This window comes from Strix aluco, chromosome 2 (genome assembly GCF_031877795.1).
Source record: "Strix aluco isolate bStrAlu1 chromosome 2, bStrAlu1.hap1, whole genome shotgun sequence".
Taxonomy (NCBI): domain Eukaryota; kingdom Metazoa; phylum Chordata; class Aves; order Strigiformes; family Strigidae; genus Strix; species Strix aluco.
In genome coordinates this window covers 13,776,868-13,792,920 of record NC_133932.1, presented here as the reverse complement: position 1 = coordinate 13,792,920, position 16,053 = coordinate 13,776,868, and the positions used below count along the sequence as shown (strand labels likewise).

The window sequence follows — 16,053 nt, the reverse complement described above, 5'->3', positions numbered from 1 at the left end:
ACCGCTCCTCCGTCTGAAAATGACACTAGATTTAAAGTCTCCACAAGCAAAACCCATATTGTAAATTCAGGCAATCCCCACGGAACATACCATAGCATCTGTCCATCAAATTCAACTGTGAGGATGCTATCTCCTTCCACCTCTTCATATAAATCACAGTGAAACAAGAGCTATGAAATATTCCTGTCCTGTATACCTGAAGGAAGTCACTTTTATGCCATCTTAAGCGTGGAAGCACTGTTAGATGACTATGGTATACCAGGAAAAGACAGGTTTAAAGCATTTCTCTCATTTGCCTGGGTAAAATGTGATAAATCATATATTCATAACTTGAAGCTAAAGCCATAGTAAAATTCTGTTTAAATGAAGTGGATACTTATGGAAGTTATGGCATTCCTCTGGCTCTCACCTACATTGTTTGATGTCTAAGAGAAAAATCAAAATGTGTCTTGGGAGGATGCAGGGCCAAGTTCTCCCTTGTCATTTTTTGTTACATCACAAGTATTCTACAGTCCACTGAGCACTGTGAGACTGACACAGTCAGACCATCTAGCACTTAGCCCTACAAAAATGGAAGTGCTAGGTGAATAGGAACATGGGTTCAAGCCTATACAGAGCTTGTGGCTTTAACACAGTGAACTAAACCAAGATTTTTCAAATGCAGATGACAATAGCTAGCTGCATAAAAAGATTTACATCTGATTTTATAGCTGATTTCAGATTGCGCTTACCTTTAATCTCAGATGGAAGCCTCTGGAGAAAGAAAATAAATAAATAAATAAAAAGAGAACAGATATTTAGGTGCTTAGTTCTGGGCATGTAAAGAGGACCACAACAGAACATCTGGGATACCTGGATTTATTCTTTTAAGAAATGGCTGAAAGGGATATCTCTTTGCCTTTCCTTGTGGCCTCAATTTCAAGAACATATCATTGCCTGAATTTATTTCTGCGATAATCAGTGACTGCCATGAATATCTGTAATGAACTTAGAGATCCCTTAGATGAATTCAAGCAGTTCTTGGATCAGTCCCAAAAGTGCAACGTGTCTTTTAATAACTGATCCCCTGTACATCTGGAACTGACAAATCTGTACGAGTGATAGGTCACAAAATCCCCATCCCCTATGTATGGATAATTTTAAGGAATTGGATCACTCTTTTTAAGCCTGAACTCTACATTTAGTTTCCTTTCAAGCTCCCTACTGTATCTGGTTTTCCTGTGGGCTTTTGTTTTTATTTTCATTTGATTTCAACAGATGTTATTTACTGCTATTTCCCTCTGCTTTGGAGAGGATTTATCATTGAGATGTATTTTCATTTTAGCGCACAAATACATTAAATCCAGGCATGAAGCCTGACCAAAACAGCTGGAAAGTGACACTGAAATTAAGGCTATAGAGCTGCTTCTCTAATCTGCTGAGCAGTTTATATAAATGCAGTTTAAATAAAATGAGTCTGCAAACAGAAAAGCTTAAAGGATATTAAATCCTGGCTTTATAAATGATGGCCAAGCTAGCAGGAACCACCCCATAGTGTGTAATCTTTTTCTTTCATGTAACAAGGTTATCTGGCCTCACAAGCTTCTTAGGGTAAACTTAATTAAAGCCAGTGAAGAGAAAATGCAAGAGGGGAAGGTAGCTGTTTTGATTTCAGAAAGTACGTATTTTTAAATATATATTTCTGTGAGCTAGAGTTATGTCTCCCTAGTCTTAGTGGGAGAAAGCTTAATTTCATATTTCTTTCCTATAGTATTTATACACACACTCATAGTGAGCATGGAGAAGGAGGTGGGAGTGAGTGAACATTTCCCTTTTCCCAGGAGATAAGAGCTCACTGAATAATAAAGCTTTTCCCAAGGACAGAATATGCTACACGTGTTGGCAATGAGTTTGTCAGTGTTCCTAACATTTCTATACAGCTGTAACTCATGGATTTAATAAAATATTGATATCTGTTTCCACAGTTCTATCATGCAGCAAAAATCTTTACGTGATCTAAATTAAACACTTCTGCAATAGGCTGAAGACTGCATGTCATTTCTTGCCCTGGTGGAAAAGCTCTGTGCCACCCCATCTGCTGTTGCAAATACCAAACCTCAGAAATATCACTGAATGGGAGGGCTGTTGTAAAGGAGTGCTTGCTATTTCATTTGAGTTTCTGTTTAGCCTGGTAAAACATCCCGCTATCAGTTTGTATCACTGAGCTGTTGCTGAGCTACAGGCCCAAGTCTAATCTCAGATTGATGAAATGCATCCAACATGACATTTGACTCAATCTGCTCATAAATAATAATAATACTACTTTACATTTATATAACCCTTTTCAGCAAGAGCTCTCCCAAAAGGCCTTTTTGACCTCCAATTTATCTATTGTGACTCTCACTGGAGTAGAGGCAAGCGTAATGTTCTCTACTCCACTACCACATACAGTGTGGCAATAGCCGCGAGACAAATTACATTTACGATGAGATTCCAGTCATCTTAGCTATGTGATGCTCAATAATCCATCCCAGCAGAGATCACCTGTAACATTATTAGCATCTCAGTCACTCAGACAGCTGTCAACTGTATAAAAAGCTACCTGCCCAATAAGTACTACCCCCTTTCTTCCAAATCTGGAATTTCCAACCCTTAAATAATTACACAGACCTTAGCTTGACAATATTTGCTCCAGAAAAATAATACTTTTAAGTGCAGGATTTTACAATTCACTGTCGTCTAGAACCAGAAGTTTCACGAAGTTGAAAAAAGAGGTTCATGGACTTTGTCTGGATTTAAGGTGTTTGTGCCTCAACCCTAACCAAGGAAATACTGAAACATTGAAATTTACCACTGTGACACTGTCACATCAAAAAGGTTGTATAAGTCATATCAAAATATGGCTTTGTTCTGCTTGTAGTCAGAATTTTTTTCCACTTTGGCTTGTAAGGCTGGATTTTCAAAGGCATCTAGGCATCAAACAATGCAGATAGGGATTTTCAGATTCATGTGCTGTGCCTATTGCAGCTTTTGAAGCCTAAATCCCATGAATAAAATTGCCTTTGATAAATCGTGAAGGCTGGCTTTAACAATCTGCCAACGCACAGCACCTATCTACATATCTGTCTAAGCAACTCACTATAAGACATTTTCTCCCTGTTCCCGCTGAAAGCAGAAGTACAGTTCCTATTGCCTTCTGGAGGAACAGAATTTAGCCAATGTAGCATTTTTACATCTGTGTAAAACTCTTTTTTTATTTGTTTGTTTGTTTAATACACAGAGTATAATGTAATGTTTTTTAAACAATCTTTAATAATCTGGGGTACTTTAAAATATCTTTATGGCTCACAGACTATGCCAAAGACAGCTGATGACAAACTTTATAAGAATACATGGAATACACAGCAATAAAAAGGGAACACACCAACTCTGGCACTTGAAATTCTCAGCTTGTGTATGAAAGATGCAATCATAAATTCCTGTTCTGGATCAGGAAGAACAAGGATGTGAACCTTGCAGTGAGAGCTCAAGGATTTTAGCTATTCTGGAGTGATTTTTTATGATCTCTGGTTTTATTTGTAAAATTTTAAAGCAGCTTCTTGTTAATCCAGTTTAGCTCTATTCCCAAGATTATGCCCATAAAGCCATTATATAGCACCTCATTCTTGCAAAGAGGCCAATGTGATCAGCAATTACCAAAAATAAACAGGATGCTGATCTTATAAGTTATAGATTGAATAAATACTGTAACAGAATATAAGAAAAAAGTCTAGTGGACCAGTGATTTTACTCGACACATCTTGGCCTGTTCTGTCCTTTTTTTTTCTTACTTGCTCATAAACTTGTCCCCACATCCAAACCTGCAGCATTTCCCACTTCTGTTTGTGTCTACATATCACCCCTTGAAAAGTAGGGTATATATTTGCTATACAGAAACAGCAGTTTTCAAATCTCTGTTTAGACTAAGGCCCCAGGTAGGGTTAAAAATGCTTCAGCTCCAACAGCAGACATCCCATAAACTCTTACAGTTAAGTTAAATATATACTAAATGCCAGCTTTGCAGTTTGGCATCTGATAGCAAGTTGAAACCAAAAGGTTAAGTCAGTGGTTCTGATCTTGTAACCTAAGTCTGAGCTACTCATTCCTACAATCCTTCAGATGAAGTAATCACATAAAAATAAAGCACTTTCTAATAAAAACAGTAAGTGTTCAGACCTCTGTTCAAGACAGAAGGAATTTTCATAGTTCTGGTTTTATGGACTGTAGACTAGGATAGCAAAAGTATGTTGATTTTCTTACAGGGGATAGAAATAAAGTGAAATGAAAGCAGATGGATCTGCCCTAGCAGTGAACCATTGGATACAATACTTTGCTTCAGTGAGTATCCAAATTATTTTCAGGTAGTTTGGCACATAGGTAATTTATGTGCTTCGTTCTCTGCCTGCTATTTAGAAGCTGTTTCTCAAGTAGGGATTGTTCTCTGAACTGTTCACCTTTGCATGCACTATTTCACTCTTAACTCTTCTAATATTCTTCTTAAGGTTAACTTAGTGAAGTGAATTCAATATACTTTTTTTGTTGCTCTCAGACTCTGCTTGTGCCTGGGGTCAAACAAAATCTGCACGGGTGCTCTTAGGTGACTGCTTACTTGATGACTGCACGTATCACGTAACAGAGGCTGTCCCAGCCATAATATGTTTGCTATCACTGACCAGAAGAAACTATTAGGGCACAGTGTCCCTGCAGAGGATAATATGACCAAGTACATTTTTTTTTGACCAAATATATAAATTCTTCTTTAGAGACCTCAAACACAAAAACTGACTTCTAGATGTAGTACATTTCATCCGATATTTTGGTGTATAAAACAGAAGACTGAAGCACAAATTATTGTCTCAGATGAGCTGTACCAGATGACTTGGTGTTAAAATAAACAGCACAGATACCCCATTTTCCTGATCCCACAAACAGCAAACCAAAGTGTTCATTTGGCTGAGAAACATCAGACACTCACTCATATCAAAATGAGCTGAAGATGACGGTGGTCACAACGAGGAGACAATGATGGTCTCCTAGAGTTCCCCTGTCTCCATTGCAGGATGGAGTTGGGCTCAACAAGTCACCGCACCTCTAGGCTCTGCCTCAGCAGCCTCCTTGCCTCACTTCCTAATACACAGAGCGGTTCAAACACCCCCAACATCCCTGTATCAGTAGAGCACCGCTGTCAACCCCAGTATGGGAGGTATGCTTGAAGGGCTTGTGAGCTACGTGTGATACAACATACAGAGAGTCAAGAAATGCACGTGGAGTCTGAGAATGTTCAAGCTCCCCGGGGATAAGCAGCCCTGGTTTCTACAAGAGATCCTTACTTCTGTAATCCTCATTGAGACATTTAAAAATCTGACAATATTTTTATCTTTACTGGTATCAGTTCTCCCCTTCACTTGGTGGTGGAGTGGGTCTAGGGTAGAGAAGTGATACTATTGCTATTGACAGATACTAAAACTTAACCGAGGAGGCAGCTGGAAAACCAAATACTATTCACAACGGGACTTTGGTACCTGGAAATCATAATACTGAACTAAGTATCCAGGCTTTCTATACAAAAAGACTGAAACAGAGTATGATACACATATGCCCCAGTGCCTACCACAAACCAAGTTAAGAAAAAAGCAAACAAAATACTCCCCCCCCCTCCAAATAGTCAATCAATCCAAATGTGTATAACAGCAGCATTATTATAAAGAATTTCTAGGTATCACCACTATATCTATCTGGATTAAGCTACAAATACACATGAACCTATATCTTTGGAGATTCCTAAATCTTTCAGAATCATCTGAAAGTTTATGGAGCTGACATGAGTAGATTTACAGAAGAGGATAAATCTTGGCAAAACACTGCGTTGTAGTTCAATTATCCTGCTTCAGGGAAATCTAATTTAGTTGCTGGAATGCAATCACTTCCGATAAGGTTTGATACTAACATCATTATCTATCTGTAAACGTATCTTCACCAGATGTTCTTTCTAAGGCAACTAAACAAAATTGATAGCCACCCACTTCAAATAGCAAACTATTTGTTGTTGCTGTAACTTGCAAAGCATCTAGTCAGAGGTCAGTAACTAATTTTATTAAGAAAAAAAGAGATTGTAGCTTCCTCTAAAAAAATTCCCCATGTATTTATTACTTCAGTGTTCATTTTCTATGTAATTCTCCCGGTACAGTACTTCATTACTGCGTGGCCCACTTCCTACAGGCTACTCTGATGTGCCATTTCCTGGAGGGTGAAATGAAGTCCAGCATCTCATCTCATGGGTGTTTTGAATGAACTATTCCAAAACGTGATGTTTAAGGATGTTGGGAAACTGCTTTCCCATGTTTCCCTAACAGTTTCAATAAATGCAGCTGAACACATTTTCCATCGTTCGAGTTGCGTCAAGACACCTTAAAGGCAAATAATGCATATCTCCCGAAGACCTTTTACACTGCAGGATTGTGACATTAGGTACAACTAGAACTCATGCCGACACCCCATGGCCAATGTCAAACAGGGTAGGTAGGTAGGGCACCAATTAGGGTCACAGAGGCACAGCCCTGGCTAACTGCACAAATACTTACTCTGGGGACCTGCAGCCACAATGCACCCCACATTACTGGCAGCTACACTCTTCTTGATAGATTAAAAATCTGGGTACATGTTAAGGAGCTGCAAGCATGTTTCCGGAAAGTATCCTTTGCATAAGAAACAAGCCCACTTGACTCTCTGATCTACTTCCATACCCTTCTATTAATAATATTAGTGATACAAACCTATTACTATAGCAGTATTCCTCCAGTTTATGACTTATATCCGACAAGGCTTACTTTGAAGTTCTCCTCATACAATTTATCAGCTCCATCCTCAGAGCTTGAGGTACCTTACTGTCATGTTTAGGCAGAATGTTGATCAGGGTTGCAGGTTTCCCCATTTACAGGATGTCACTATTGCAAGGAGAGTTAAGAGTGATTCATTCGGATCATTTCTCATTTTCAGAACAGATATCAGAAATAGCATTTTTCATTGTCTTGGTTGAAGATGAGGTGTTAGGCTAAATGGCTATTCAGTTAGACACTGGAAAGCCATTCTTATGTTCTTACATGTTTTAATGTTCTCTGATATTTGAGGAAATAAATACTAGAGGTTCTGAGTTGCAGCATGGTGGCATTTGGAGTGCATGAGAACAAGGAATGCAATGCGGTGCTGACACTGAAGCTATTTCTACTCTACAATTAATTGACAAATTCTATCACAACTAATTTGTATTTATGAAACCTCATAATAGACCCAAGTGGTTTTTTTAATGTTAAGCCTATCCAGTATAATCACACTGTAGTGAATGTATCTATTGTTAGCATTAGCACTGAGAATTTAAATCTTGAATAGATTTTTGTTACCTAGGGAAATTTACATATGTAAATTTAAGCAGCAAAAATCCCCAACCTATCCGTATTTTAGTTTTTTTGGTTTGTATGGTAAAAACCTTAAAATAATTAATCTTTTGTAGGGGCACAGTTTAGCAAGGTCTGCTGTTTTGAAAATAGACCTTTAAGCTTTGTAAGCTTGCAAAATTTGCAAATAGATGAGAACTAACTCTTAGTAAAGGAGATAAGGTAATAAAGTACGTACTCTTTAACTAATTGTTGACTTAATGCCTAAAGATCTTGTGAAACAACTTCTGTTATGATAGGTATTAATATAAATTAGATCAGCTGTGAGCATGGTTTCTCTTTTCTTAAAAGCTGAATATATTTGCTGTGACATTACTGTAAAAACCTCTGGAGATGCTCTGTGGATAATTATGAATATGGAATTACTTTCCTTAGCATTAAACTACACTGAAACATTTGACTCCTAGCTGTATTACCTGTTTTGTTCCCACAACCCCACCAAACAAACTTCATACATAAGTCCTGTACCTTCAGTTTAAACATGAGAGCACACATCATAGCCATTCTTCTCCCTAATAGCCACTGGCTTATCAGAAGAGAGAACTGGACTCTGAAAGTGAAATTTTGTAAAATTTTGTTTAATAAACCCAAGTGAATCTATGCAAAGAACACTTGGTCTTTGTCCAAGGATTGACAAAAACCTGTTACCTCAAAGTAAGAATGTGCCATTGGGAGTGGAAGGAAGCCCAGACTGGTGTATTTCCACACCTCCAATAGCAATGCAGTGTGATGACTATTGGAAAGTCAACATATTCCAACTCAGTTATACACAGTTATTCTCTTCATAGTTTAAGAAAAAGCCTGCACTATCTTGGATACCACTACATAGAAGCACTTGACGTTCTTGACTACAATACTGTCTTCTCATACTCAGAAGAAAATGTCATTTGTCTCTCAGAGGGGCTCTCTCATGAGAGCCATCAACATCATTTGATCTGACAGCAGACAATAACTCTCTTCAGAACAAGGTCTTTACCTACAAACAGCTGTACCTGAGCAACAAATACATGAGAACATTTATACTCTCTAGAGAAACGGAGAGTTGTGTGCAGAGAACCATGGTCAGCAAGGTAGTGGTACACAAATACAGAAGAGGATTAAAGGAGGACTCCCATGTTGTGCTTCTGTGGCTCACTTACTTTCTGTGGCTCTCCTTACTCCAATTCCTATTCTGCTTTAGAGGAGGGACCTATGGAACATCCAGATGAAGCTGCAGAGGTGTGGGAAAGCAGGGTTGATACAGGGGCAAGGCTGTGACTCCTGTTTATGAAAAGTCCCACAAAGAAAAACTGGTACTGGAAGTAATTAAACCACCATTCAAACAGGGTGCTGGCTGCTGTTGCCTGTAGTCCTTCAAGATGGTGGAGAGATTCATCAGTTCCAGTGAGACCTGATACCACTCATCTCTGGCTGCAATTTAAGCCAAGTTAAATAGCTCCCAGGCCCTCAGTAACAGAGTGACCCAAACTGGAGCTTGGTTCTCAAGTGCTTTATTTTACTTCACATCATCGAAATTTTCCCCTTATATGGTATGAGTATTTCCAGCACAAGTCCTGCTTTTCTTTATCATGTCTAAACCTACAGCAGCAGAAATAACAAATATGATCAGGGAAAGCTCTGGAAAAGCATCTGTCAAGTTGTTTGGGGTTTATTATCCCCAGGATGAAACTAAGACAGGTTGCTGACACGAAGGAACAACAATTGTCTTTTCAGAAAGCCTCTTTCCTTACTCTGTGTTAACAGGAACAGTTAGATTAGCAGGGGACATTAATTAATCCCCACTGGTATTACATATCCTATTCTCTGAAAGGCAGGACATACATTTTAGATAAGATTTTGCAAGTACAACTAGCACAGACCACAGTGACAGAGACAGGTACAAAAAGGTATAAGGATTTTCTCTGACTGCAAAATGATCCTTGTCTCAGATGCTTTGACTGGATCCCAGCTCACAAGAATATCCTTTCCTTCAGATTTGTACCCAAGGACAGGTACAGTTCTGTGGCTCTTAAAATGGACTTCAGACAGTTGTCTACTTTTTAGCTTGTATACTATTAAAAATCCTCTTTGTTTTTGCAATGTTAATACCCAAAGCATCCATGGTTCAATCCAAACTGCCACAGGAGCCCATGAATGATCTGCACTGAACAAAGATTAAACAAACTTTCTCCTCTTCTACCAGTCATCTCAAAACAGGTTATCAGGATTGTACCTGACTGCCTAAGGCACTCGAAGTCTATTTAGGCTAGTTATTTATCAGAAGATATCCAAAATAAGTTACATGTATTTTCTGCTCTGTGCTCATTTCTCACAGCTGGGTTTAACCTGAAAGTAAGATTTGTTTCCAATTTCTGATTCCTGATAATAGTTAAAAAAATCAGAGGGGTAAGAATAGGGTTGGTTTTGGTTGGTAGGTTTTCTCATTTATTTTTTTTTTTAAACAAAAGGATGACAATAATAACAAATAGTCTTGAGCAGAAAATACGGTTAACTTATTTCTTAAAACTTGCTTAGATTTTAATCTGAGAATGTCTATGCATATGATGGCACTTGAAAATAACTTTTTTAGTGCAATATCTTTATAGGAGTGATTTGAAATATCAGCTCATTTAAGATTACTACATATTGCTTTCTTTTTTAATTGCAAAAAACAATGCATTAGACATGATGGTTTATTTAATGTTTGTAGTTATAAGCCTATTCAGAATGATCTTAACACTAATATGGTAGAAGCGTTAACCACATTGTTCTCTTTCCTTCTGATTTTCAGTTGTGGTCTTAATATGGTCTTAATATATCAAGCAACCCTGTTATAGCACAGACCTGGTTCCACCAAGCGTTGGAAGCCATCTTTGACAGAGTCAGTTTTGGCCATTACTCCTGTCCATGCTGAAGAACGAACAGAGCCTGGGGTCAATAGACTGACCTCTAAACCAGAGGATCTCCGCGTGTGGTGTGCAAACTACCCACAATGTGTAAAACATCAGAAAGTATTTTAAATGATGGGGGGAAGGGTGGGGGGTGGGGAGCTGGGATGCAAAAAAATTTTCCCATCCATTGAATCAAGGAAAGAATTTAAAAGGAGAGGAAATACAAGTACTGGGTGACTATTTAAAATTTAGTTTAATTTTTATTTGACTGTGAACGTAACTGTGTCAAGCCATGCACATGTTCAACAGTAAGAACAGTTATCTGTTCTATCTTGTATCAGTGCAAGTGCAACCTTGACTTTCTGAGGTTGTCCTGCAGGACTTGCCTATTCAGGGTGCATAATCTTTATTACTGCTGAAGGCTTTAATATTATCTCATCGCTTTGGTAATCACTAGAGCATAAAAGAAAACAGGTATTCCATGAAGCTGTTTGTGGGATCACTTTTCAAAACAGAACAACTGTAATTTATGTTAGAAAGTTGTGTTTCATAATCTAAGGAGTCACAAAATTCTAAGTACACATTGACAAGGAAAAGCTAAAACTGGTGTTTGCTTTTAGTCTAGTTTGATCAAGCTCAATTTCTGCACGTGAGTTTGTGTGTGCTTTTATCTGCCTGTCTTATCCAATGAAGTAACATTTAGGCCAATTTCAGCAACATTGGACAGAGAGTAAAGGTCTGTGAAGTAGGTCTCAACATTCTGGATGTCAAATTTTCTACAAAATTACAGGAAACTGGTAGCCAGGTAGAAATGAAAGGCCATCCATTGCCTGCACTGAGTCTGTTACAGTGTGACCTCAATTCATACTAAGCCTCGGGGAATTTACAGAGGATAGAGAAGTCCCGAGTGTCCCAACATGAGAAAAGTTTCCATCTGCACTCAAATCTTTATTAACTGTAACAAAAAATCCTACCATGGGACTCCAAGACACCAAGAACCAGATCTCCTTATTGCCATTGTCAACTAAACCACTTTCTCAGTTCTGTTCAGGTGTGTTAGCAATCTGCATGAGTAATAAAATCTCCACAGAGAAGAGCCCTTGCTCTGCCATATAAAACCATTAGTCTTCGGGTTGGTGGCTCATAAAAAATGACTCCTGTACAGTCTGTTTGATCTCATCACATTACCACTTATCATGGTGCAAGCAGTTTTGTTCCTGAATCCAAATTCTGGAAGGTGAGAAGGTATGTAGGGTGTCCCACCTCATACTAGGAGGCTGAAAACCATGTAGATACTGGCATTCATGTTCATGCACTGCACTTTCAACTGACTAAGTCATCTTGCTCTGTGCTTAGCATGAATCTATGGAGAGGAGCTAAGACAAACTTAACAGCTTTCTTCCCCCTCACCCCTTTTTCTCAGCCACGCCCCCCCTTTGGTTTCTTTATTATAAAGACATCTAAGAAAGGTTTAAACCCCAGCACACATTACAGTTGCTCAAACTCATACCCAACTGCCAGTGGCACCAGCTACAATGCAGACATACAACTCTCCTAGGAATGCCCTTCACACTGAGAGATAGAGGAAGATATGAATAACCTATCGCCTCCAAGAAATCTAGGTATTCAAAGTCCTTAGGCTATTCCTTGTTCTCACAGAAACAGAAGACAAAAGTGCCCTGATTTTTTTAATAAGTACAGGTTTTGATCATTTTTTTCTGTACTTCCTAGTCTTCCTGGCTAGTTAACTAAAATGTAGCACAAAACACAGCTTGTAAAAAACATGAGACGCATGGTGTTCACAGAGAGGGGAGTGGCTGCAGAGATGCTATGAGAGGGAAAAGAAAAGGATTTTAGTAGAGTATTTTATTAACTATTGCCCTTTTCCTTATCGTTGATTACACTTGCATTTTGGAACATCACTATTCTAGCTACTAAGGAGAAAAATTAGCTCTATCCCAGCTGAAACCAGGACGAGGAATAACTTATTCTTCCACTTCCACGTCAAATTCCACTTGCTTCCCTTGATACCTACTGATCACACAGACTGGGTGAGAATAAAGTAAGCATGGAGGGTAACATTTGGAAACTGGCAATTAACAAGGAATTTATCATGCAGTACAAAGTAATGTGTCATAATGCTACCTACCACTTTTAGAAACTTGATTATAAACTGAAAGAACAATAATAAAAAGTGTGATTAGTATGAAATACTTATATTGTCCACACTGGGAGAGAAGGATTCTATCACACTAAAAAATGCCATAGGATTCAGCAGTTAGACTTCTTAATTCTGAAAGATGCTATACAAAAGTTTGGAAGTACAAAATCTAGTTGAGAGTTGAAGATCTGCTGTATTTAACAAATGACCAAGATACCTCACATCAGCTTGCATACCTATTTGGAACAAGGTGAAGGATCTACTCCAGTTTCTCCATAGGACTCACCTTGTTTTGGGGGACGATCAGAAGTTTCTCAGGGAAATTGTAAGTCTTGAGTATACATCCGTCCTAAAATAAGTCATGAGAACAACACTGTTATTAATTTTTCATTAAAGACTCTCTAAGAACATAAAAGACTGCAGTACAATATTTCAATTCCCCTTTCTTATAAAATGCTCTGATTTAAATAAATATATAGAAAAAACAAAGAAGTCTCAACTCAAGTATAATCCTGGCTGTGACTATGCTCTCCCCAAAGCTGCTGAAGCTGTGCTCTTATAACAGAGGCAGAAAAGCCACCATCTCATTCAAAACCCCTTGTGGGACATGACCAGAGCCAGTCTGAGTCTAAGACAGAAATGTAAGAGCAAGTTACCTCATTGCAGAGATACACAAAGACAGAGCTAGACAGGACCAACAGGGCTTCAGGCTGATCACTAGATAAAAGAACAGTTGTTAGAGAGCCAAACTTTTGAAGGCTTATCTGCCTTTCTAATTTGGAACTGATGGCTTTAATTTGGTTGTTGAGGCTGGGGAATCCATGAGTTCAGGACATGAGTTCTACATCTGTACCCTGCTTCTGGATTGGGAAATTGATTAATGGGCTTGAAAGACAGCTAAGGCTATCACAGCTGCAGAATAAAAATAAAGTAAGCTAGTTAGCAGCTTTGATCTTCTAAAAAGGCAGGACAAATAATAGAGCTTCACCACATACCAGAAGGCCTTTCACACTGAAATACTGCTGGTTCACTTCTATGGCAGTGCGAAGGCAAACTGCAGAGTGTGGAACAAGTCGCAGTAAGCTGGTAAAGAAAGCAATTAGCAGGAGCGGAAAACTCCAGGCTATTTCCCTTCTTCCCACACATTACTTTAAGAAAGAACTACTGCATGACACATAACTCCCCTTGCTACCTACTTTAATCTATACTCAAAGAACATTAAGCAGGTAAGGCAGGGTAATGTTGCTCACCCAGCTGAAACTAAGTAAAGATGAACAGGGAAGATCCATCTATCTTCTCTTCCAAAAAAGAACTAGAGGATGTCAAAGAAAACTAGCAGGTGGCAAGTTCAAAACATGTATTACGTTTGGCGTGTAATGTCTAGGGAATCTCCCTGGCACAGAATGCTATTGATTTCAAAAAAATTACCTGGGTTCAGAAAGCAATCTGGCAAAAAAAGAAGTGGGAAAAGAACAGAACTCTTCATTTTTATCATTTTTGTAGAGCTGAACTAAATGACTGTAAATGGCTATCTTAGCCAGAAAACATAGACGAGCATTGTGGAAATAATGTTGGCAAACCTGCAGAAAAAATATTAGATGCCTGTAAAATGAGAAGATGTTGGTTTTGTTCACTAATATGTGAAATGCAGTATTGTATACTGACTTGTCTTTTGTGTATCTTAGGCTTTGTGATTACACTGCTGACAGTTTACACCTAGACATATATTTAGCAAATATAACAAATTAGGTGAAGAGGTCAACAAGTAGAGAACAAAAGGGATCAAATACATCCAAGAATGAAATCTGCATTATAAATAAAACAACATACAGTGAGATCTTTTCATCTGGCCGAACTACAGCAACTACTCTACTAATCCCATCAAATCTTATATTATATACTCCACTGTGAAACACCTGGCATCAGGCACAGTCTAAAAATCAGTTGGAAGAAGCAGTGTCTCTCAAATGCCATGCTACTTACATGCCACATGTGCTCTGCTTCTCTAAAGACATTTGCCACAACCACTTGGATGGGCCAGCTACAGAAACCTACCTAGGATCTGCTTACATTCCATTTTTAGTTTGTTATTGCTGTTGGGTTTCTGTTCAATCAATACACAGTGAAAGGATTAGCCTAATTTCCTCCAGAACCAGCCATAGTGTGACACCCTGGCAGTGTGTGTGCTTCGGCATGTTCAACTAAAATTACAGAACAAGGAAGAGGACTTAAAGATATTCAGCTCCTACAGGTTTCATACAAGACATTGCAGAGGAGAAGAAAGACTGGAATTAGCAGTTTTGAAAGTTCATTCCCCCGAAGCATCTTTATCTTTTCAGGCAATTCTACAGCCAAACATGGCAGCCCACATTTTGCCAATACTCTGCCGAGGAGAGCTGATAGGGGAATCACAGGAAAATTTCTTGGTGTTTGCAGAGAGGCAGAATATCTTTGCATATTTCAGCTAAAAAACCCATTTAACCAAGAGGCATAATCTATGAGATTCCTTCATCCTATTGCTTAGAGAAATGCTTGGTTTTTTTCTACAGAAAGTGAGTGTCTTGCTCTGTTTATTCTGCTTCTTGCTCTCTTTTTTTCTTACAGTGACAAGCTTAGCCTGCTCCTTTCTTTACTCCTCCATTGGACAGTGAAGAGTTGGATTTTCAGTTATATTTTCTATTCTGCTGAATGCTTTCTCCACTGGGAAAGCATCCTAAACCTCTTCTTCAAACTTCATCATTTTTTCTTCTAAAGTGAAGCACCACTGCATAATATGAAGAACTTGATATGTTTTTAAATCAGTAAAGGATATTTTTGTCTCTGGTATTATTACAAATTATACCTTTGCAATATGTTATTTACTCACAAATTTACTTCACTCACTCTCTTAATGGCAATAAGATCACGACTGCAAGCCTGAATTCTATCCATTTGTCTTATCTGGGCTCTTCTTTGCTTGCTACTATCTCTGTCTCTGACAAAACACTGGCTTGTACACCTGTGTACAGCTTAAAATTAATAAATGTTCCATTTGCTTTCAGGCTAAGAGCTCATTTATCTTCTGCTGAAATCTTGTCCATTGCTCTTGTGAAGGATTACCTTGCACAAATGGTGCTGGTGATGTCCTCTCGTCCAAGTTGTTCATGGTCAGCCAGTGTTTGCAAAGTTGTGGAAGTCAATGTAAGGCAGCATACTGCTTGGATGTTTTCCAGAGTACATGGCTTTTTGTTGCTTGCCCCAATCCAGGTAGCCCTGCATGTTGCTTTTGTGAACTCAAGACTTTGAGATTTACTTCCTTTTCTACCCACATCTCCTTTCTGGACTTTCTGCAGTGACCCCCGTGTCAGAACATTGTTCTCCTCTCAGTTCTGCCCTTGTGATTGCCTCTCCTTGTCAAATCACTACGTTTTCTTGAAGGTTAACTCTGGTTTTCCAAAAGTCTCTCTCTTGACATTTTCCCTTACACCCCATCATAAGCTCTGATCAGGATCTCATGCAGCCCTTTGCACACAGACAAATTGGCTATTTAGCCTCAGAACAGATGCACATTTTT

At 38.6% G+C, this 16,053-nt stretch overlaps 1 long non-coding RNA gene across 1 annotated transcript; it reads left to right on the top strand.

The window, feature by feature from the left end:
* The first annotated feature begins 4,308 nt into the window (after positions 1–4,308).
* Positions 4,309–15,400, top strand: LOC141917869 (uncharacterized). Its single transcript, XR_012621489.1, has 3 exons — positions 4,309–4,356; positions 10,240–10,422; positions 15,105–15,400. It is a non-coding gene; the product is annotated as an uncharacterized LOC141917869 (long non-coding RNA).
* The last annotated feature ends 653 nt before the right edge of the window (positions 15,401–16,053 follow it).